Here is a 23,497-nt window from a genome sequence, read left to right on the forward strand (position 1 = left end):
ACAATATCGTCAATATATGCCACTGCGTACCCCTGGTGGGGCGCGAGGGCCCAATCCATCAATCTTTGGAAGGTGGCCGCCGCCCCATTAAGTCCAAAAGGCATTCTTTTGAATTCAAACAAACCCCAGGGTGTACCAAATGCGGTCTTCTGTTGATCTTCCTTGTGGAGTGGGATCTGCCAATAGCCTTTGGACAGGTCGAGGGTTGAGATAAACCTCGCCTGTCCTATACGCTCCACTAAATCACTAACGTGCGGCATTGGGAATGCATCAAACTGGGTCAAGGCGTTTAGTTTTCTAAAGTCCACGCAAAGCCTGAGGCTTCCGTCGGGTTTCTCTACGGGCACTAGGGGGCTGCACCACGGACTCCGAGAGGGCGTTATGATCCCCTGTCTCAGCATCTGCTCCAGCTCCTTCTTAACTGGCTGGCATTTATGATAGGGGATACACCGCCACTTTTCCCGGGCTATTTGGCCCTCCCTAGTAATAATCTTATGTTCTATCCCAGAAGCCCTCCCTAGCTGATCCGAAAAAAATCCTGAAACTCTTTTACTAACCCCTCTAGTTGCTGGCATTGCAACACTTCTAATTGCGTCCCTAGCGGTATTGTCTCTCCTTCCTGATTGTTCTCTGGCTGGCTTGCCGGTTGACTTTCCCACCCTTCAGTCTCTAGATCAGGGGACATTAGGAGTCCTTTGGACCCATGCCATTCCTTCAACAAGTTAATATGGTAGATCTGTCTCTCACGTTTGGCCCCGGGACATATTATTTCATAGTCCATGGGCCCCACTCACCTGGCTACCACAAATGGCCCTTGTCAATGGGTTAGAAACTTACTATTGGAGTCTGGCAATAATAGGAGGACTTTCTGTCCCACCCTTAATTCTCGGTCCTGTGCCGTGCCATTGTACCTCTCCTTCTGTTTAGTTTGGGCACGACCCAGATTAGCGTGGGCTATTCCTTGAACCATCCTGAGACGTTCCCTCAGATCCCTTACATACCCCTCGGCCCTTTTCCCTGTGCTTGGCCCTGCTTCCCACCCCTCTCGCATAACATTCAATAGGCTACGGGGACAATGCCCAAACGTTAATTCGAAAGGGGAGTAGCCCATGGAAGCCTGGGGGGCATCTCTTACAGCAAAAGAAGTGGAGGAATCATTAAATTCCACTTCCTCGGTTCAGCCTGAGCACACTTCCTCAACATCCCCTTCAAAGTGCCATTAAAACGCTCCACTAGTCTGTTAGTCTGAGGGTGGTAAACAGCTGTCTTTAGATGGCGAATTTGGAGTACCTTACATAGTGCCCCCAATACTGCCGATATAAAATTGGATCCCTGATCTATAATAATTTCCCGCGGGATCCTGAATTTGGACACCCATTGCATTAACTCCTCTGCAATTCTGGTGACCGTAACCGCTCTCAGAGGAATGGCATCAGGGAATCTGGTGGCATAGTCTATTAATACCAATACGAATTGGTGTCCTGCCACACCCTGTGGCAGTGGGCCCACTACGTCCAGAGCTATCCTGGAAAACGGTTCCTGAACTAAGGGCATTGGATGCAGGGGCACCCTTGGAGGTTTGCGAGTGCTCACCTTCTGGCATGCCTCACAGGTGCGACAGTACTTTTCCACATCCTTGTATAAGTGGGGCCAGGAACACCGAGTCAGTTGTGCCTCCGTTTTGTTCTTGCCCAAGTACCCTCCCAGGGGGTTCGTATGGGCCAGCCATAGCAACTCTTTGCGGTAGGCTCGGGGAATGATTAGTTGGGTCATTTCCTCCCCTTCGGCATTACCCCGCCTAATTCTATACAACAATCCATTTCATATCTCTACTTTGGAGGGCATCCCTACGTGTCCAGGGGGTCTTACCTGGGTGCTGACATCCGGCACGTCTATCTCCCAAAATTGTCGAAGCTTCGGATCCGCCTCTTGAGCTGCGCGGAACTGCCCCACCTGAGCCAGGTCATCTACCACTAAGTCCCTCTGCACTCCGTCTTCAGCTCCCACCAGCCCCTCTCTCACCTTGCCTTCACTCTGACGCCCCAGCATAAGGTCGAATATCTCCGGCCAGTCTCTTCCCAGTATCATCAGGTATAACATCTCCTCTTTCAGTCCCACCGGGAGGCTTCTCTGGATGCCCTGTACCTGTACCGCCAACAAACATCGTTCCACGTAGCTTTTCTGTTTGTGTAGGCACACCATGCTTACCCCGGAGCACCGGGGGGCTTGTTCCCATTGGACCAATGAGGGTCGAACCAGAGATTGAGCACAGCCTGTATCCACCACCGCCTGGATAGGGCTTCCCTCAACCCATACCTGGACTTCGAGTAGCAGGTGAATCCGGCCCGCACTATGAATGCCCACCCCACAATCCATTGACTCGATTTCCGGTAGGGCCCCGAGCCCCGGTCACGCGTCCCTCCAGCCCTATTCCTTGGCCGACCCAGCTTGGGCCCCTTGAGTGCAATTCCTAGCAATATGCCCTTTCCGTTCACATGCAAAACAAATCAGGTTAGGGAGGTTCCCTTTCCGGCCTCCTTTAGGTTCCATGCTCCGCCTCGCCAGGGCATCTACCCCTTTTGTATTTCGACTTCGCTGCCGGTCTCCTTGGACCATCTCAAATTGTTCTGCCAGCTGCAAGGCCTCCCGGGATGTTGTGGGGCAATGGCACTTTACCCATTTCTGAGTGTCTTCTTCTAAATCATTGATAAATTGTTCCAAGAGGATCTGATCAAACATCTGCTCCTTAGATGAGGACTCCGGCCTGAGCCACTTACTCAAGAAATCTGCCAGGTGTTGCCACAGCACCCGAGGGGCCTTCATTTTGCCTGTCTTCCTCTCCCTAAAGGCCTGGCGATGTTTTTCTGGAGTAAACTCCAGCCAACAAAGTATTTCCACTTTCACTTTGTCCTAATCTAATGTGTCCCCTCTGGACATCTCTCGATAGGCCGCCTGGGCTTGACCAATTAGCAGGGTACCCAGCTTCTCTACCCCGGCTGCTAAGGCCGCTCTTTCGAATATCTCAAGGAAAGCTTCAGGGTCGTCTTCCGGCGTCATCTTTGGCATCCAGCATTCCCCCAGGCCCTTTTGCACCCACATCTGCTGCTGCAAAACATGCTCCTGCAGCGAGGTCTGCCGCATGGTCTGTTGCTGCTGCTGTTGCAGCACCTGTACTAACAGGTTCATTACCTGCTGGAAAGGTTCTGTTCCAGATAAACTTGCCTGGTGCTCCATTTTCACTGTCCAATACCTCCAGGGAGGCCGCTGCTGATTTCCTGGCCAATGCACCAGTTGTGAATGAGTATCCTTGTCCTTCTGCTCTTGTCCAGTTGGAGGAGTCTTTCGGCGAGACCAAGAGTTCACTTTACGGGTTACACACACCGAACTCGCCTGCCATGTCTTTGATGATTATCCGGTTCAGTTGGACCGTCTGGTGCGTGCACATCCAAAAGTGACACCTCGTGTCTGCCGGACCTGGAGTTGCTGAGGGCTCTTCCACCCCTACACCCTCACCCGTGCCTCCATGGGTTGGACCCTCACTTGACACAAACTCGCCCCCTAGTCCAATTCTTTCAGCGGGGTTTCAAGTCTCAACAAAAATAGTGAAGAAAACGAAAACACAGCTCCTGTCTGGAGGGGCCACTTCTGGTCCCTTCCGCCCTTGTCTAGAGCAGGATACCACACTTCCCTCTGGGGAATTCCTTACCCTAGTAGGGCATCTTCAGCTTTCCCTCCGGGATGCCCGATTCCTCATCACTACGGCCGTGCTGCCCGTTGTCCGTCCGCCCCTTATCCGGAGGGCTTCCTTGGACTGGGTCCACCAGATCCAGACGCTCCTGGCCAGCCCGCTCTGTCCCTCCATGCTCAGGGTCACCACCCTTGAGTCCTGTTCCTCGCTGGGGTCTTATCTGCACCCCAGAACATGTGGGTACGGCATTGAGTGGCATGCATCCGCCTCTCTGTGCTCTTGCCGGTGTCCGCCCTTTGGACCGCCTCTTCCGGTTCCGCCCAATTTCCACGTCCCACCGACACTTTTAAACTAGTCCCTCTCCCCGCACACCTGAAACAGGTAAGTGATTGCCCTGTCTTCAGGGGCAGGGGTGGGTCCGTTCCTGCAGGAGGCCTGACCCGACAATCCCTGGAGCCTCCGGGTTCCTTCACGCCCACACAGACAGTCTGATCCCTTTCTTCTGCTTGAATGGCTGCTCTGCTTTCTGCCCCTTCACTGTGCTCCCTGCTCAACCACCTGCTCTGCTTCCTGCTTCCTGCCCTTTCTCCCACTGTGTTGCCTGTCCCCACCCTGGTCTGCCACCTGCCACACACAGAGGCTGCCTGTGCCACCTGTGGTATGCATGCAGCAGGTGGGCGACCCTTGTGTACTGGATGGATAACATGGCACTCTTTGCCAAAATACTTGCTTCTACTTTTCTGGTATTCTGATATTGGTAAAGCACTTCTAGTATAGGATGAACTTAGTGCTACAATTAAACTGTATAATTTTAGTTTTAACATTGCCACATGGCTTGCAATTTCTTTCCCAGTTCTGGGAGAGACTGGGACATTAAGGATGTGATACCTGGAGTTCCTAAGGGCCTCCAATTTACATAAACTTCAGTAGGAGTTTTGGGTTTTCAGCTGCTTTGAAAATGTTTTACAGCACTAGATGTCAGGGTGGGAGAAGATGTAGGAATGATAAATTTCTCTTAGTGATAACTAGGACACATTTCTGGTCTACCACCTCAGTAAGTAGCAACCAGACCATGTTAAAACCTATTTTGATGTAGAATATCAACAAAATAATATAAAAAGTCTAAGACGAACACCAAATCCTATTTATCCAGCTTTCCTTTAATTTACCCCACAAGGGCAATTTCTCAGATGACAGACTGTTTGCTGGTGCTGTGCTTCATGAAGTAATTGGACAGATTTTCCAACTGTGAAGAAGATCCATAAATTAATTCTCAGCCTAGAAGGTTATCTCACCAGTGGGATAAGCATTTGGACTAGCCTAAGTACCATACCAATTCCTCTGGCATTAAATAACCTTTCTTCTCTTGACAGACATTAATGGCCTTTCAGGTAGTAGCATGTCTTTTTTCACCCATTTACCATCTCAAAAAAGCTCTCATATTGTTCCCAGTTGTTACAACTCAGTCTCAAAGTCTAATCCATACAAGTGAAAAGGTATATATCACTAAGCAATAGCTCCATCAGAAAATCACCCAGTAGGAAACCAACGCTCAAAGAATATGACTTCAGTTAATTGCACATTTTTATTCCCCCTTAGTGAAGAGGCTATATTTCCTGTTGTAGGGTTAATATCTTCACTTGAGAGCAAAATGAGAGATGGGGGGAAATTATTTTTGAACCTACAAAGGTTAGGCAATTCTTTTTTCCTCTTAAGCCCTATATTAAATGCACAGCTCTGGGTGGGATCTGAAGGCAAGCAGCTAGAGCCATTCTACCAACTCAGTATGGCACATATTAAAACAGCAAATAGCAGCAAAGGTAAAGAATAGCATACATTAATGGGGATAGCATATGATCTGATAAAGAAGTTTCTTTCATGGAGAGACATTTACAGCTTCTTTTGAAATAAAAAACCAACAAAATGTATTATTTGGTGATAGTGTTTTATGCTCCCTACTTAATTTCTAAAACACATTATGCTGCTCAGTCTGCAACACAAAATTTTTAAATATCAAGGACTATTTTCACAATGTTCCATTTATGAAGGAAAAAAACCCAATTACTTAGAAAGCTTTGGAAAATAATTTTTGCATATATTTTGCACATCAATTCTGGATTCTTAAAAAAGAGAGAAAGAACACACCATTAACTTCTTATAAGAAAGGTTAATTCCTTTTGCTGTAAAAAATCAAAACAAAAAATAAAACAAACAAAACAAAACAAACAAAAAACTCATTTCCTGAACCATGAAGGTATTAAGGAAAATTGAAAAAAGAGATGTGAAAAAAGATGGTATTGTGAAACTCAAGATACTGTGTTTAAATTCCAAATTCCATTTTGTTTAATTCCACTATACTATGTTCCACAGGCTCTTTATATGCCTTTGGGCAAGTGATATCATTTTCTGACTTGGCTTACATCATCAAGTCAGGTGTCCATACTGATTATTACATATCAATTTTGCTTGAAAATTTCAACCATTAAATGATATTGACTTGTTCCTTCATTATTTTTTCAGCTTGTGGCTATACTTATAGAAGAAATATCCACAACTTTATTTTCCTTTTAAGCTATGTACACAGCTGTGTACATATAGCTGTACTATATACTGCCCACCTTTTAAATGAATTATGAATGCTGTGAAAGCTCACTGATTTGGTAGCCTGTTGGGCATTACTTTACAGTTGGTCAAAAAAAGACTTCAATAGGATACTATTTAAAAACATAATAAGTGCCATAATGGGCCATCCCAATGGTCCATCTAACCCAGTATTCTGTCTCTGACAGTGGCAGAAGTGGATGCTATACAAGGAGACCATTGAACTAGGTATCTTTAGAGTGACAAATCCCCTACTCAGTACCCTCCCTGACACCCACCCTTTATTGGTTTAGAGGAAACACCATCAACCATTCTGTTCAATAGCCATTAACAGACATGACATCCATGAATTTATACAGTCCCCTTTCTTCTGAATCTGGCTATGCTATCTGCCTCTACCTCCTTTTGATAGAAAATATAGTTTTGTTGGAATCAAAATGCTTCAAAAACCTGAGTCAATTTAATCATAGTATTTTTGAAAGAAAAAAAAAAGGGAAAAAAGCACAGCTGGTAGTATCAAATAGGATGTTTCAATATTATTGGAACAAAATCTTATTTTTCTTTGAAAATATTATTTTGTTTGGAATCTTTTATATTTTATGTTGGTAAAAATCAAAATAAAAACTATATATGTATATATTAGAATTTTGTGGTGGAAAAAAATAAACATTTCTGTGCTACATTTGAAGTAGAAAGTAAAAACTGAAAATCTTAAAGACTTTTGTCCAACAGATGGGCAGCTGGTACATATGGAACACAATTTGCTCTGTATATAATTTATTAAGTATTTTTTTCACATTTCTGCACTTAATACAGAAGGAAAATGCTTATTATGCATGCATAGTTTTCCAGAGGGTATAAAACAATTTTTTTTCTTCTGAAAATACTCTGTTAGTTTCTTGTTTGAAATACATGTCTAACACCTGAAGATCCTCTCCTGAAAGGTTCTGTATAAAGATTTTAAGGCGTCCAACAATCTTGTTCTTATTCTTGTATTTTCTTTGAAATTTTTTTTACAATTATATTTAATGAAATGTTATCCTTTTCTTACGGTGAAGAACCAGGAATGAATAAAAAGCTAGAAATATTCCTTATTTAAACATTTTAATACAGGTCTGTAGGGAAAGAAGGAAAGTGAAAGGACAGTCTTTTATAATATAACAAGAACAGGTAAAGAATCTTTTTTCTTTTCTCTTTGCTCTGACTTACGTGGATGCAGCTCATTCTCATGAGCACAGCACAAAAATGTCAAAACCCAGCAAAAAAAACCCTTCCCCTCCTTCTCCTTGCTCTTGTCCTTCTGCCAGCCTTTCTAGCCAAGACCTGGTAAAACAGTGAAGAGATTGAGGCACAACTACAGCAGTGGTACTGGTGCCTGCTCAGTCTCTCCTATTGTGGAGAAGTCCTGGTCATCAACAGACTTACAGCTGCTACTCTGTATCACAGGTATATTATCCTGGATCTGCCAGTGAACTTGCTCAAACAGGTTCCATAAGCTCCTTGTAGACTTCTGGAATGGGCACAACTGGCTTCAGTAGGCTGTCCTTTATCTGCCCACCAATGACTTGGAGCAGGATCCACTCGACCCAGTGAGTTACAAGCCCTTCAGAACTTGCTCTCTGCTGGTGAACCCTTCCTCAAATGTGGCTGGTGCTCACTATTTCTCCAGCCATTGATGGTGATGAGTTTTGTAGGCCCTGCTGTCCCTCCCCCTGCCCAGTGAAAACAGTGGAGGGATCTTGAAGATCCTGCATGGGAAGGCACTGTACCTGTGAAGTGTCAAAGTGTACCATGTCCGTGTCCTTGCTACCTGTCCCAAGATGATCATGAAGTGACATCTAGTAGCAGCAACACAAGAGCAAGCCCACCCAGTCTGGCATACCCTGTACAAGCTGACCATAACTAATGGAACATTTACATTTACATCACTGAAAGTTGCCATAACATTTACAATTTCTGTTGAAATAAAAAAAACAGCAAAAAGTATTTGGCAAATATTTGGTGAGTATTACACTCCAGTAAATGTAAGTGTCGGCAAGTTCTAGCGGTGGGTGCTGCAGAGGGCACGGTCCATGGGCACTTTCGTCCACCATTTAGATCTGGCAGTGCCAGTGGCCTGCCATTTCTGCTAGGAAGAGGTGAAGGAGATGCTGTTCCATGCCTGCCTGAACCATCCTTGACTGTGGCTGCTCTTTGCTGCATTCTCATTGGACTTGGACTTTTCTGAGATTGTGTGCATTCACTCTAAACTATATTGAGTGGCTGAAGGGACCATGATTTACCTGGCCAATTTCCTCCTGGGTCAGACCAAGATGGCAATTCTGAAAAGCCACAGAAACTGTTTTGCAGAAGCTGGCTCAAACCATGCCCTCCAGCTCTATCATTTCTTGGTCTGAGCATGTGTCATATTTAAATCTGGACATTTCACCTTGCAACAAATGTGGACCATTTTGTGTCATTCTGGGCCATTGAGGAGGCACTCTATGAGGTGGAAGATGGTCCTTACTATGTAACTTGATCAAGAGTACTGCAGGGGAGGGGGGTGATATGGTGGTGTGTTACTGATGAGAGTTGCATGCTTAGTCTCTGAGGGGCTACATATATTTGCACTTTTATCGTTGATTTTTAAGATTTTTATAATAAATATTTTAAAGGTTTCCTTTCATTTCTCCTTCTTTTTGTTCTTCTCTTTGTCCTCCTCCTCCCTCGTCTTCTAACTGATTTCTTCCATCTGTGACATTTTTGTATATATTGTACTCAGACCCTGCACTGATTTGTCACAATGAAAAAAACAAAGATCTCACACACAAGATATAAAAATCTAGGAAATATGCCAAGTATGCTTATCAATTGAACAACTCTGCCATTTTCCTTCTTATACCTGTTCTTAAAAGAGCTGTCTGATATTTGTGGAAGAACTCAAATCATATTGAATGGTATTTTCTTATTGAGCATATATACAAATTGTTCCTATAAATATTTGACAAATGCTGACAGCTGGATGTCACAGACCTGAATACACTGACAACTGGCATTGTAAAAAGCTCATGGATTTTCTATACAAAACTCAATCCTCTTTTTTGGGTGAGTAAAAGAGCAAATACAATCAGGATTTTTCTTCCACCTCAGTAACTTGGTAGAATAGAAACTAAAATTGAGTTTAGCATAACCCATCTGTTTAAGGTAGAAAAAGTAGAGTGCAAAAAAACTAAAAAGGGAAACATGTCAATGAAATATGGAATTATTAAAAATATGTGAAAATACCATATGAAAAACAATCTTGCATGACTCTCTTGTGGTTTTGCATGGGTGAAGGGTCCACACATGGACACTATTACCGTACCAGTTCCAAGATGCCATTACAGAGGTGAGAACATCGTTTACTATAGTGGTCTGAAGTCAGGGCTTGTTCGAACAGATGCAGCTGCACTGACTTCAAAGGGCTGTGTTTGGGCCATGTGAAACTTACCTAGAATGAAGCATATAGGATCAAACAAAGGGCTTATCACCTAAAACAAGGCCTGGGTAAACTGGAGGCAATCAGATCCAAAATTGCAATCAGAAAAGCATCTGGTTAGCTGCTACCTAAACTTGAATGTGCCCAAATTCACAAGGCCCTATTTGACCTTAAAGTGCCCTGAACATTTAGAGTTCTGTTTCTGGGGATACTCAATTCTGGCCTATGCAGGTCAGCACCCAGTTCCTGCCTCAGCCTTATCAGATGCAGAAACCATGTGCCATTTAGCCTAAAGTCTAGGAAGGAGATAATGGTGTTGCCACCACCTTTTTATAGACCAGTTAAAGTAGCTGCCTAGCATACAGGGAACCTAGGTTCAAAAATCTCCTAACCAAGCCACATGCAATATTGTTTTGGCTCTTCCTGTTGAAGAAAACCACTGTGCAGCCAAGAATGCAAGGTTCCTTTGGCCACAAGGAAAGAGAGCTGACTCCTGAGCCTAATGGTGAAGATATTCAGTTGAGTGTGCTGGCATCTGGTCCCTACTCCTGTAAGTTCTTGTGCAACATAGCTTTCATGGCCACCCAAGATTTAGGAAAACAAAGTAAAGCATCTGTTCTACAGGTAACTTTAAATCACTCTTGTTTTATTGAAAGAAATAGTTATTCAATAGTATGGTTATATTTAGGAGGAGTCCTCAGCTGATGCAATTAAACATTGTTTCTCAGACTTCACAGAGGTCTGGCAATAGGGCTTTGGCTTCTCATCTTAGAAATATTTTTCTAAATTAGCTATGCAGCTGCACGTGTAACATGACACACATGTTGTATTTCAGTTTATTTTACAAACAGAAAAAAGAACGTTTGTCCCATCTTTCCTTTGAGGAGTGAGGGAAACCCTCCTCTTACTGAGATACACACCTCTGCATCTTCTCTGAGCTTTGTTGCTGGATGTGTAAAAAGTCTACAATACACTTCACGGCAGCTCTTCTTCGCTCTCTCAGCAGGAAAACCAGATTTTCCTCAACAGACTGGAAGAGGGCAACAAAAAACAAAAAAAAAACCCTCCGCAATTTTCTGTTGGTCACTGCTGGTCATTAATCTACACCTTTGCTGCCAACATCACCTGCTGTGTAATTTCTATGACTGATTTTCTACATGTGCCTAGACATATTTCATTTTTGAAATTATGTCATGTTTCACCAGTATGCTGAAGATCTGTTTGATCTGGATTGTTTACCTCTATTTAACTCTATAGGAACTTCTGCAGAGAGGAACTTACTGCTTCTCTGCATCGGGTGCCTATCAAATCTAGCCTTGATCCTATAGCAAAATTATTTAAGTCATGGAGGTGTTCTGGTAGGCACATGGAAAGAATCGTCTACCTCTTATCAGACAGCTGTTATTTTTTGTTCAGTCTTTCATGTGTCAGACACTGGGAGAAAATATTTGGTTACATATCTGACATCTTACTCCACGAATCTATTATTTTAGCATGCAAACAAGCATCTGTAGGACTCAGCTCAGGTTTAGGTGACTTAGTTTAAACCACCTAAACCTGAATTGGGACTGTTGCATGCATGTGTTCACTGCTTGCTGGGATGAAGCATGGGCAGCCTGAGGCAAGCAGATTTTGGACACTCAGGAATACTTGGACACTCAGGAATTTAGATCTCCCTATGCTCGCTTAGGATGATCTAAATGTAATGCTTATACATTCCCTGGTAGAAGACTGTTTAATGTAGGGGTGGGCAATTATTTAGGCCTGAGGGCCACATAGGGAGTTTTGGGGATCTGTCATGGACTGGGTCAGCCCCCCTCCGCCTATGTGGGATGGGGCTTCAGGCAGGGAGGGGAAAGGGGAGCTAGTGTGGGCGTAGGCAGCATCTTCAGCAGGTTCAGCCTTCCCCACCACTCTTCTACCCAAAAGAGGGGTTTGGGCAGACACCCTGATCCTCAGGGGATAGCTGCTACCTGCATCTGCAGCTGATGCTAGTGCCCACCTGGTGCTGCTTCCAGTGCATGGGCAAGGAGCTGGTATAAGCTGTGGGGCTGTTCTGTAGTTGTGGGATGGTTGGGAGGGGGCAGTGGAGGAAGGTGTTAGATGGGGGAGACAGAAAGACAGAGAGAGGTGGCCCTGCTCAAGATGAGCAGCAGTGGCTGCAAGACCTGGCAGCAGGTGCACTCACTGCTTCTGGGGCCCATATACCTGTGGCTGCCCGGAGCTCACTTGGGGCTGCCCTGTGGCTCCTCCCCACTGCTGCCACCCTGCACCACCTCCCGGCTGCCCCAGATCCACACGTACACCATGACCCTGCAGCTTACACCTACTCTTGGCCTGTGCACCTGAAGCAGCACTGGGCAGGTACTGGCATCAGCTGTGGATGCAGGTGGTTGGTTCCTACCGGGAACTGGGGTCTCCTCCTGGGTATCTAGGTGATGCTGCTGTATCAGCATGCCATCTGCAGTCCCAGGCAGCTGCCCTGATCTCTGGTGGAAATCTGCAGGTATCATCCCCAGCTGATGCCAACATGGGCAACTGGTGTCTCCTGAGTCTGGGGTGGGGCACCAGATCACCAACGGGGGGAGGTGGGAGGGCAGTAGCTGATTGCCAAGCCAGCAGCAAAACTGGAAGTGAACTTCCAGGGGGTGCACAGCCAATCTCAGGGGGTGCACCTGTATCTGCATGCATCCCCTACACATTGCGAATGGATGCCAGCATGCACCCAGCACTACTTCTGGCACCAGGCTGGGAGCTGGTATAAACTGTGGACTGTGTGTGGACACTTTTGAGAGTATTATGTATAAGTTGTTACATTGGCCCAGGGACTGGAGGAGGGAACAGCAGATGAGTAGGCTAAGAAGGCTCTCTGAATAAACAAGCTTCATCATTTTTTAAGCTTAACTCCTTGGTCTTTTGAGAATAACAGTCAAGGCCAGGACATGCCCATCCACCTAAAACGACGCAGCAGCCAAAACTGCCATCTTCCTGTGGGCTGGATCCTATGACTCTGGCTGCCAGCCTGCAGCCCAAATACAATCAGTTGCCAGGCCATATCCAGTCTGCAGACCGTATTTTGCCAACCCTTGCTTTAATGTCTCTAATCCTATTTTTGGTCTCCAAATAGCATTTCATTTTACTCTTGGACCACCTCAATCACAGAATGATTGTGTTGATTGCAGAAGAAAGGTAAATTCAAGCAAAAACAGGAAGACATAGAATATACTGAAATGCTCTGTAGCTTTCTAGAAGAATGCTAGTAGTAGTGGGACAAGTATCTTAACTGACTGATTGTTTAAGTTCTATATTTCTCTTGCTTGTAGAGGCACCAACCCACTTTTTCTCCATTCTTTATCCAATTACGGTTTTATTTGCCAAATGCATACTGGATTTGAGAAAAATAACATAACATTCTTTTAAGAGACATTGCCACTAACTTCATCTCAAATATATATGACAACTTTTCTGTTTACATACCCTATAGCAAAACCAAAAATCCAATTGACCATATTATGTCATTTTCTCTCTTAATTTGCATATGACTATCAGAATGTGCTGTTACCATTAAATCTGGTAAAACAAAATTGTCCTCTCAAGGTTGCACTGTAGGTGTTAATAATATTTAGGTTGGCTTGTTTACAAGGAACTCCCACAGGTAGCAATAGAACAGTAACATCTGTCAAGGAACTGAGAGAAAAATTGCACCCCTAATTTAATTCCACTTTTGGGAATCTGATCTTTCAACTATTGTTGCAGGCAATTGTGACCATTTAATTAATATGTAAACATCACTGTTACCTCTTTTCACCAAAGCTATTAACTAATATTTGGAGTTTTGCGAGTGGTTTTCACTAGGAGGTAATGTTCGTTATCAAATCAGGTATTTCTTCTGATATAACTGCTTATTACCAAGAATGAACATACAGCCCTGTTTCAGTGGACTTCCACTGCTTCAACAGGAAATGTTTTCCTTCTTCAGCCATCCAGTCACCTTTTCTCAGCTAGAAGCATACCCAAAATGTTTTCTCTGTCAGTCTCAGGGTTACACTGTAAGTGCTCCTATGGGTATCCCATACCTTCTATTGCCTTCTTCTGTGTTTCTATGGTGTTTGCATCAGTGTCTGCTTTCACTCTGGTCTCCTTTTAATATTGTTCCAGAAAAAGAATATCCTGCCCCAGAAGGAACAGCAGTCATACCTATGCCAGGAACTCCTCCTGCCCTGGCTGTTGGTCTTAAAGTGGTAATTGCTAAGGACTGATTTGAAGTTCCTGGCATGGCAATGCTGCCAGGACATAGACTCTGCGAGGGTTAGGGGTAACTCCAGTGCCCCGCCTAACTTGGTGCCTAGGCTGTGTGTCTTTATCACTCAGCCCTAGTTTTGCTACTGATTCTCTGTGAAAACCATTGTGTGTGTGTGTGTGTGTACATACATGCGCACACATTTATATTTGTATTTATACACACCACAATTTCTTCATTAGTTAGTGTCCAAACAGGAAACATGTTCTCATATTTTATTTGTGTTCATAACAGTGCAAAGCCTTCTTTGAAATCAGGCTCTCTTTGCTTAAGCTCAATGCAGACTGAACACAATAAATATTTAAAAACATCACTTAGAATTTTATGAAGGGTGAAGAATAAACAAACCAAAAGAATGAAAATCATAGGACACAATTGGACAAAAATATTGCCACAAATGTGGAAATGATCAGAGTATGCACTGTAAATGAACAGTTTACATGTAGCGTAGCTTAAAAAACCATGTGATTTCATGCTACCCTATTTTATTATTTAAAATACTTCCATTATTTTAATTATGTTTGCTTAGTCTCATTAGCTTGCTGTATCTGTAAATTGAAGGAGATATTTTTAAAATCTTACAATACTAGAGTAGCGAAGGACAGTTGATTGGGTTGCTGCTGAAGAATTAAAATGAACTTTAACAATTTATTCTCTAAATATATGTGCATCTGTGCATTCACTTCTGCCAAACTTCTACAGGCTGTGGTTCGAAATAAACCAACATCATATTTCTCAGTTTGCCAAGGTCTATATATGCAATATAACATGGCACAAAAAGGCAAACAATAGGACAATTGTAAATGCAAAATCCAAAAATGATGGGGAGGAAGGGATTTATTTCTGTTGCAGATAAGGCATTGTTCTCTAATCTGTTTTATGATTCAGCATTTCTGATGTAAACATATTACAACTGAAAAAGGGAAAGAACTCCTGGTCTGAGGGGTTGGAGATAAATTTATGTCTGAAATGAGGCACTATTGAGAGATATGGTTAAGACAGTAAGCACCTATAAATGGGAATATATCATGAAAAGCCTAACACAGTGTTAGCATTGGATACACACAGTGACATTATAATAGCTAACAATTGTCAAGCCATAGTAGCAATGGAAGAATTTGTTGATGATAAAGGCTTTAGGAAATATAGCATTTGTGCATGTCAAATTGCTGTTTTTACCAAGTGAAATAATCCATGTCAACTATTTCAAGATATTTTTGCTTAAAAAGCATTACTTGGAAATAGTCTTCTCTCTCTCTCTCTCTCTCTCTCTCTCTCTCATGCACAGGCACCCCCTTCTGCTCTCTCATGGAAACCTTCTACAGAATTTAATAGAAATGAAACTAACCCTGTTATATAAAAATTAATAAGGCTTTTTATAAATGGGTATGAAAACTGACAGAGCCTAACAAAGGATTATAGCCTTTTTACTGTAAGACTTTTTTTAAAAAATAATCCTATATAATTCTTTATCAGGATTAAAAACTAATCCTTTCTATTTTTTCTACACAATTTCACTTCTCTTATTTTCTTTCACAGTTGTACAAGGGAGAACACAGTGCAACTTGGAAAAAGGCAGAAAGAGAGCAATTGAAAATGTGTGTGTCAGGAGGGAGGGGGAGTAGGTCACATAGGTGCCACTCCAATCTCTCTACGTCAGTTAATGTAGTCTTCAAGATGATCTAAATTACTTAGACTGTCAGCCTCAGTGACCAAAAGAGTACACCAGAACCATTAGGATACACAGATTTCCAGCCACACCATTTTTCTGCATTATCCAATCTACACAAGGGAGCAGAATAGGAACAATTGCTCTCAGCTACCACTGTAGAATATGGACCTGGCTGAGCAGTACAGGACTTAGATCTGGAGGTCCTTCTGATCTATAGAGCTAAAGGGCTTGATGAATGTATTCCATTTACCATGAGCTCTGTTCCTATGCAGTAACATCTCTTACTTCACAGCGAACCTGCCTACATATAGTTAGAGATACATGGGGGAGTTTATTGTGGGTATATGTTCCATTTCTTGTAAGTCAGTAAATAAACATTTTTTTTTTAGATTTTAATTTTTTCAATTTTGTTTAAATAAATCAAAAAAGAACTTCAAAGTCTATGTCCTTAAGTATCACATAATCTGTGTTTCAGAAAGATTATTACTGCATAGAAATGAAAAAAAACTATCTCACCTATCATAGATTCCCTAGGGACTGGTTAGAAAATCAAAAGATCATAACAGATGCTTTCAACTACCGATTTAGCTAGGACTGTGATGCAAATGATTGTTACTATCATTTTTTAACCCAGATGTTTCACATTCCTGTGAGAGACATAAAACTTAATAACAGATTTTATTATAAGTATAATATTAAAAAACAATTGTTTTTAAACAACATTGCCAAGTTATACCTGAACTTAGTAGGAACTTTACCAAAAAGGTGAGTTGAAATGCTGAGGAAGAAACAGAAAATCATTTTTGCATATGTCATGATGGAATCGCTTACTGTTATGTAATTTATTAGTAATGGTCTTTATAGTCAGGAAGTGCCATGCTAATAAGAATCCATAAGTAAGGAAAGAAATTATTAATTTTTCTAGCAATATTCTGTCAAGTGAACCTGGTATGAAAAACTATTAAATTAATTGCATGGCATGTTTTTTCAAAAAGAAAAAAAAATATCTCTGTGAAGACAGCCCAGTGGCTTGGCAGTTGTTTTACTATACTGATATGAGACCCGCTTCAGGAAAAGAAAAAAAGTCTTTTAGTCAGCATGTCTTCAGTGGCTGAGCTTATCTGAAACCTGGCATATTGCCTGGGTGTTGGGAGTGCTAGCCAGCTTACACCAGAGCAACCTTTTTATTGCCATAGCATGAAGGACTGTGACTTTTGTTGAAATAATGACATTGGAAAGAAGCTTGTGTTGGAGACACTTGGGCGTGGTGGGGGAAGAGAGAAAACCAGGGCAAAGGCAAACCAGAAGCTAAGCTCATCCTCATACTGAGGATGCAACACTCTCATGGAACACAGAATGAACCATGATTGTACATTCCTCCACCAACATACCCCTAATACCACTTCAGTGCTGCTGAAACTCTGCATTTATATGGAAACTTTTAAAGGTTCCATATAAACTTTTTAAGGTTTAAAGAAGCTTAACCCAACTGAATTGCACTGGGATCTGGTCAGAAAACTTAAAATTCCTTTAAAATCCCAGTCTAGATAGATACCCAGTGACCCTGTGATGCAGATAAATAAATAATAGCTCTGTGTTACCACTTGGGAAAAAGACTGTCTAGGAACACAGTTTTCTAGAATATTCACTAATTTTAAATGGCTCAATATTTGGGTGAGGCAAGGATATTTTTGGAGGGCCATCTTTTATTGGGCCAAGTGCACAGGTGGGAACAAATTTAGACAAGCTTTTGAGTACAAAGTACCCTTCTTTAACATTTCCTAGTAGCCTTTATTTTGGGGGGCTAAAGGAGCCACGCTCTTTTTTGGACACTTTTTATAAAAATATTTGGGAGCCCAACTTTCTGCAACTTGATTTTCAGTGGTTCTGAACACCTGAAGCTCCAAAAAACTTTGATTAAGGTTGGCTGAGAAGCATTGACCCAGGAGCCCTGGAATAACTGCACAAAAACAGAACTGAAGAAAATCTGCACCTAAAATATGTGGATATTGATAATGCTAGCCTACAAGAGTAGCCCACAGACACCTAGTCAGTTAGTGACGAAGGGAAGAATAAAATCATTAGACATCACCGTTACATAATCTATTTAAATATAAGAACATAAAAATATAAGAACAAAAATATAAGAACATATATTTAAATATAAGAACATAAAACATGTCTACACTTGAATTTAAGTGGGCTTAAATATAATGTGCATTAAGCGTTTTTTAGCAGGTGTCTACACATGGTGGGACTTGGGACTAACTTCAGTCCCAAGACAGTCCAGCCCTGCCATGTGCCCCTGCACCTACTGGGGGGAGCATCAAACTCTGCCACAAGGCTGCCAACACTTGGCAGCCATGCTGTAGCCAGAGTGAGCTGCCAGCACTTGGCAGCCATCTTAAAATCACACCCTCCATACTGTGACCACTGTGCTGATGCTTCCTGTGTCAGAGCAGCAGTGTGGCAGAGACACAGACAGACACATGTGCCTGCTCTTCTCCTGCTGCAGCTGTGCTACTCAGACCTGGCTGCCCCAGCTCCTGTCCCAGGAGCCCAGGGACAGGATCCCCCATGCCTTAGGGCTGCTGCAGCTGTCCTGCTTGATCGCTGCCATTACAAGTGCCTGGCACTCACCCACCAAGCACTGCCTGATTTCCCCACCTGCTCTGGCCACCAGCTGGACAACCGCTACATGGCCTTCTGGGGCCCCTGCCACCATGCAGCAGCTCCTGCTGGCCCTAGAGACCATAGGCTCCAGGATGCCATGGCCATGACTACTGTTGCTTTCCTGTCCCACCAGCCCTGCTACCTATGGGCCCACTGTGCTAACCAGGACTGGTGACAACATGTTGTGCTGCAGGAATGGGATGATGACCAGTGAGTCAACATGCTCTGGGTGACCCAGACTTTGAAGGCATGCTGCATCAGCTCCAGCCCCAACTAGAGCATCAGGACATGGAGAAGCACTCAGCCATCCCTGCCAACTCCCGCCTGCCCTGCTGCACACATACCCACTACGCACCCTCAGCACCACTCCAGGACACACACATGTTTGTAATGAAAACCTTTATTCCCCTTACAAACCCTACCCCATCTACCCACCTCTCCATTCAACCAGCAGAGCGCCCTCCCCCTTCTTCCCCAACACACACAGCCCTTCCACTACCCTCCCCACAAACAATAAAAAAACTCTTTCCAAATTGAAAACTATATACAGCAGTCTCAGTCTTTCTCTGAGTCCTGGAGTCAGGGGCTGTGCAGTGTGGGGCATCCAGGGCACAGAACCCAGTGTCAGTCAGCTAGCACCCTGGCCATGGACAGTTCCCTTGCAGGTCTTGGTGCTGCACCAAACTGCAGGGGCACCTGTGGGAGGGAGGCAGTGGAGTCCCTCCTCTGAGGCCCAGGCAGGGGCCTGCTACAGAGTGGTGGGCGGGGCCCAGGGGCCCTGTGGGGTTGGGGCTAGGGCCAGGGGCCAAGTGTGGGAAGCCCTGTACAAGGGCTCCTGTGGTCAGCACTGGCTGACCAGTTGGTGTTGAAGCAGATCCATGTGGTACTGGTCCAGGGCCTCCAGCTGCGCCCAGTGCACCTACTGCACATGGTCCTATGCCTCCTCCTGAATCGTTTCCCAGGCAACTTGGCATCTCCTAGCTATGTCCTGCTAGGCAGTCCTCCAGCAGCAGGTCTGGCCAGTGCATGTTAGAGAGGGTATTCATGTGCATTGATCACTAGTAGGTGCTAGCCTTAATACCAATAAACATTCCTTGTAAATAGCACCTGGTACAGATGCTGTATTGTGGCACACAGAGGTAGCATGGGCTACAGGGAGCTCAGGAGCAGGCAGGGAGTGTGTTCCTCCTCCCTGCCACCATTATTATTGGGCTGATTTGGGTGGCAATGGGGGGAGGGGCAGAGGGGCCAATTGGAAAGGCAGGGCAATGATCTGGGTGGTGAGGAGGTTGAGATTTGGGCTGCAGAAGAGATATGTGGTGGTGAAGATGGAGCAATGCAAGGGCCAGGTGAATGATTCAGCATGTGAAGGGGATAGTAAGCCTGGCAGCTGCCCACGATTCCCTCTCCCTCTTTCCTCTTCTCCCCTCACCCTAACCTTCTTTTCCCATTTCCCACTTCACTCCTTTTCTCTCCCTCTCCACTCACCCCCTACCCAATCACCTGCTGCCTGTCTCCAGCTGTCAGTCTAGGACCACAGAGCCTTGGATGACAGCTAGTCCACCTAGGAACAGTGCCTTCTGGGACACTGAAGGATGACAAATTGGTGCTTTCATCTCAGGTGAACAGCCAGAATTTAACTCCAGTGTGGTAGCTCAGAGACAATTCTGGCCCAAGCTGACATAACTTTAAGATGCCTAGAGATACTTAGCACGTATCAATAAACCTTAAAATGCAATCAATCAAGTTTTAAATGCTCTTAATCTGGTCTAATTGTAATGTGTAATCTCACCTTTTCCCACTGTATAATTTTGCACCAATTTAACTCTAGAGACATAAACCTTTATATTAATAATCCCCCATTTAGCACTGTATTAAACGCTTTACTGAAATCCAGGTAAATTAAGTCTTATGCCTTTCCCTTGTTTAGAAAAGTCATGTTATCAAAAAAAGATAGCAGGTTACTCCAACATGATCTACTTTTGTTAAATTCATGTTGCTTTTTCTTCCATTTTACATTCATGTCTAACCATTCATTGCTTCAGGATTTATTCTAAATCCTTGCATACTACTGAAGACAGACTACCTAGTCTTTCATTACCTAGATCATTTTTTACTCCTTCTTAAATATAGGAGCTATATTTGCCATTCACCAGACACCAACTTTAATCAAGTGTTGAAAATCTTTGCTACCATGTCTGTTATTTCACATACCCATCCTGTTCTATTAGGTTTCTAGGATGAAGATTATTTAGGACCATCAATCTGATTGCAATGAACTTCTTCAGTTTAGTTTTCATGTTAATCATGATAATTTCCATTTTCATAGAATAAAAAGTTCAGAATTTGCCTGAATACTGACTCTCATACTTATTGAAATCTGTCAATTTTTAACTTAATTTTACTTTATTCAGGCCATATGTATTATCTTACTAATGTTTAAGATTTAAATAATCATACTAAATCCAGGGTTGGGCAAACTGTAGTCTGTTGGCTGGATCTGGCCTGTGAGACACTTTCATCCACCCCACAGGCACCCACCAATGTACCCCACCCAGACCTTCTGCCCATGAGGGTGGGAGCAAGGCACCCAGGTATACACACACCCCACAACATATCCTATTGCACTTTGCTTCCACCCTTGTGGGTGAAAGGGCTAGGTCCAGCCAGCAGCAGCTTTCAGGCAGGGCTGCTGCTGTTGTTGCTACAACCACCCCAGGTTACCTAGTTGGCTTCTCCGGTGTCCGACTCATTCTGGGCAAAAGGTAGGGAAGTGGTGGGGGTGAGAGGGGAGGAGCTGAAGCTGGGTGAGGCAGGAAGCATGGTACTGGGGCTGGTGGCAGCACAGAGCCCGCACCCATGGGGATGATGGGAGTGTGGAGTTCATCTAGGCTGGGTGTGAGGGAAGGTGAGAGAGGGTGTGGGGACCCTCCACACATTCCTCCATATGACACGCAGACCCCACAACTGGTAGCAGCAGCAGATGGGAACACTCAGGGCACTTGTGCCCCATGCAGGCACTGGCACCCAGTGGCATGCCGCTCTGGCCAGTACTACACATGGGGGCAAGGCGTGCAGCCTGCCCAACCTACCTCTATCATGGGAGCTGCATGTGGGGCATGTGCAGCTCTCACATTCATGCAGCATTGGGGGAAGCCCCATGCTGGAACCAGCTGCCTTCCCTGCCCCCTGCCGTGCAGGTCCCAGGACTCCACCAGAAGTGGAGGGGATCCCCAGTTCCTGCTTCCCCATGGAGTCCAGGACCTGTGTGGCACGAGGAGGGGAAGGCAGCTGGTTCCAGGACAGGGCTTCTCTCAGTGCCATGCAAGCTGTGGGAGCTGCACGTGTGCTATGAGGAACCCTCATGATAAAGGGCTCCTCTATCATGCACTCTTTGCCTCCATGCACACTGAAGCGCCACTTTGATTCCCGCCCCCTCCCCCAAATTGTACCTGATAGAGTTAATACCTTGGTGTGCCAGAATGATAGTAGGGGGGCTAGAGTCACCAGACCTGCACATCAGGGCAGAGGTGGCATGATTCTACTGAGAGAACAGGTATAACCACCAAAAGATAGGTTAAAACCTTTCCCTGGCCCTGCAACCAGTTTTATAAGCTGAGTGAACTCTTAAATTGGCAGCAGCTGAAGGGCCAATGAAGTCTTAACTTGGCTTTGGCAGTGACACCTCCTCTTGCTGAAACATCCTGTCATCTCTCCAGTCCATGTGTCCTCCATTCCAGCAAATGCCTGGGGCTCACTGGCCACACACAGCAGCTGCCTCTGGTGTGGGGAAAACATTGCTGTGTATTAACCATTCACAGGGATCTTTAGCAAGGAGTCTTAGGGCTGGGGGGGGTCCAACTTCACCCAGCTTTGTTATTTTATGGCCACAACTGTAAGTCCACAGATGGCCCTGCCTTCCTGACAAGGTGCTGCCTTAATGTCATATGCTCTGTACCAGCTGATGCCTCCATGCCAAGAAGTGAAGCATGGAAATGCTAAGGGGAAGAGTATTTTTGCAGGATCTCTCTACTTATTTGTCTCCTGTCTGTCTTTGCTTCCAGCTTCCAGTGCACAGAAGTCTAGCAAGTCCTTATTTGGAGGTTCTAGCCCTACTATTGTATTTAAAATTGATGGACCTATTTTTCATTATGTAATCCACTTCTGAATCTAGTTAAACTGTCCACCTATACATCTTGTGGCAATGAGTCGCATAAGTTAATTGCACACTGTGTGAAAAAAAAGCTCCTTTTGTTAGTTTTAAACTTGCTTCTTAATAATATCCTTGTATGTCCCTGAGTTCTACTATTGTGAGAAATGATAAATAGTATGTCCCTACTTACTTCTTTCACACCATTTATTATTTTATAGACCTCTATCATATCTTAACCCTTAGCCATTTTTTTCTGTAAGATGAATGTTTCCTTCAGGAATTGAACATTTACAACTTTAAGGTTTACTTCAATCTTATGGCTTTTAAAATCCAAGAACACATTTGATTCAAATTAGAGTTGGAAGAGAAATATCTTTAATTTTTTTTCAAAAACTTTTTTACTAAATTAAGAAGTTTAATTTTTAGTCTTAGGGCCATGTTAGGGGCATTGTATCCTGGGATGCTGAAGGACTGTAACTTGGGTGGCTCATCTGTGGGGAGTGTCCACCCATTGGTGGAATACAAGCTAGGTAACACAGGTCAGAGAGAGACCTGTCCTGGTGTGGCATAACTTTAAGCTGCTTAAAGTGTTCTTAAAACTAATTTCAAATGTTAAGGTGTGGACAAGTCCAGGGGTTAAGAGCTCCAAGAACCACCTAAAATTAATGTGTAACAGGTCCCCTAAACAGAAACAGCTTGATTTGCAGTTAGAAATAATAAAGAAGTGGAGAAAGATGAGGAGGAAGAAAGTCCGAACACACTAGCTCACATGGAAGTTTGAACACAGGGTTTGACTAACAGGAACTGAAACAATAGATGAGGGATCTGATTCCCCATTGACATGCTGTCATTTACACTTATGCAAAGTCAGGGTAACACATATTGAAATCAGAATGGAAGAGAAAGCATTCAAAATTATTATTCAAAACATTAAAGTATAGTGAGACTGGCTT

Source organism: Gavialis gangeticus, unplaced genomic scaffold (genome assembly GCF_001723915.1).
Source record: "Gavialis gangeticus isolate Ggan-Ray unplaced genomic scaffold, GavGan_comp1, whole genome shotgun sequence".
Lineage (NCBI taxonomy): Eukaryota > Metazoa > Chordata > Crocodylia > Gavialidae > Gavialis > Gavialis gangeticus.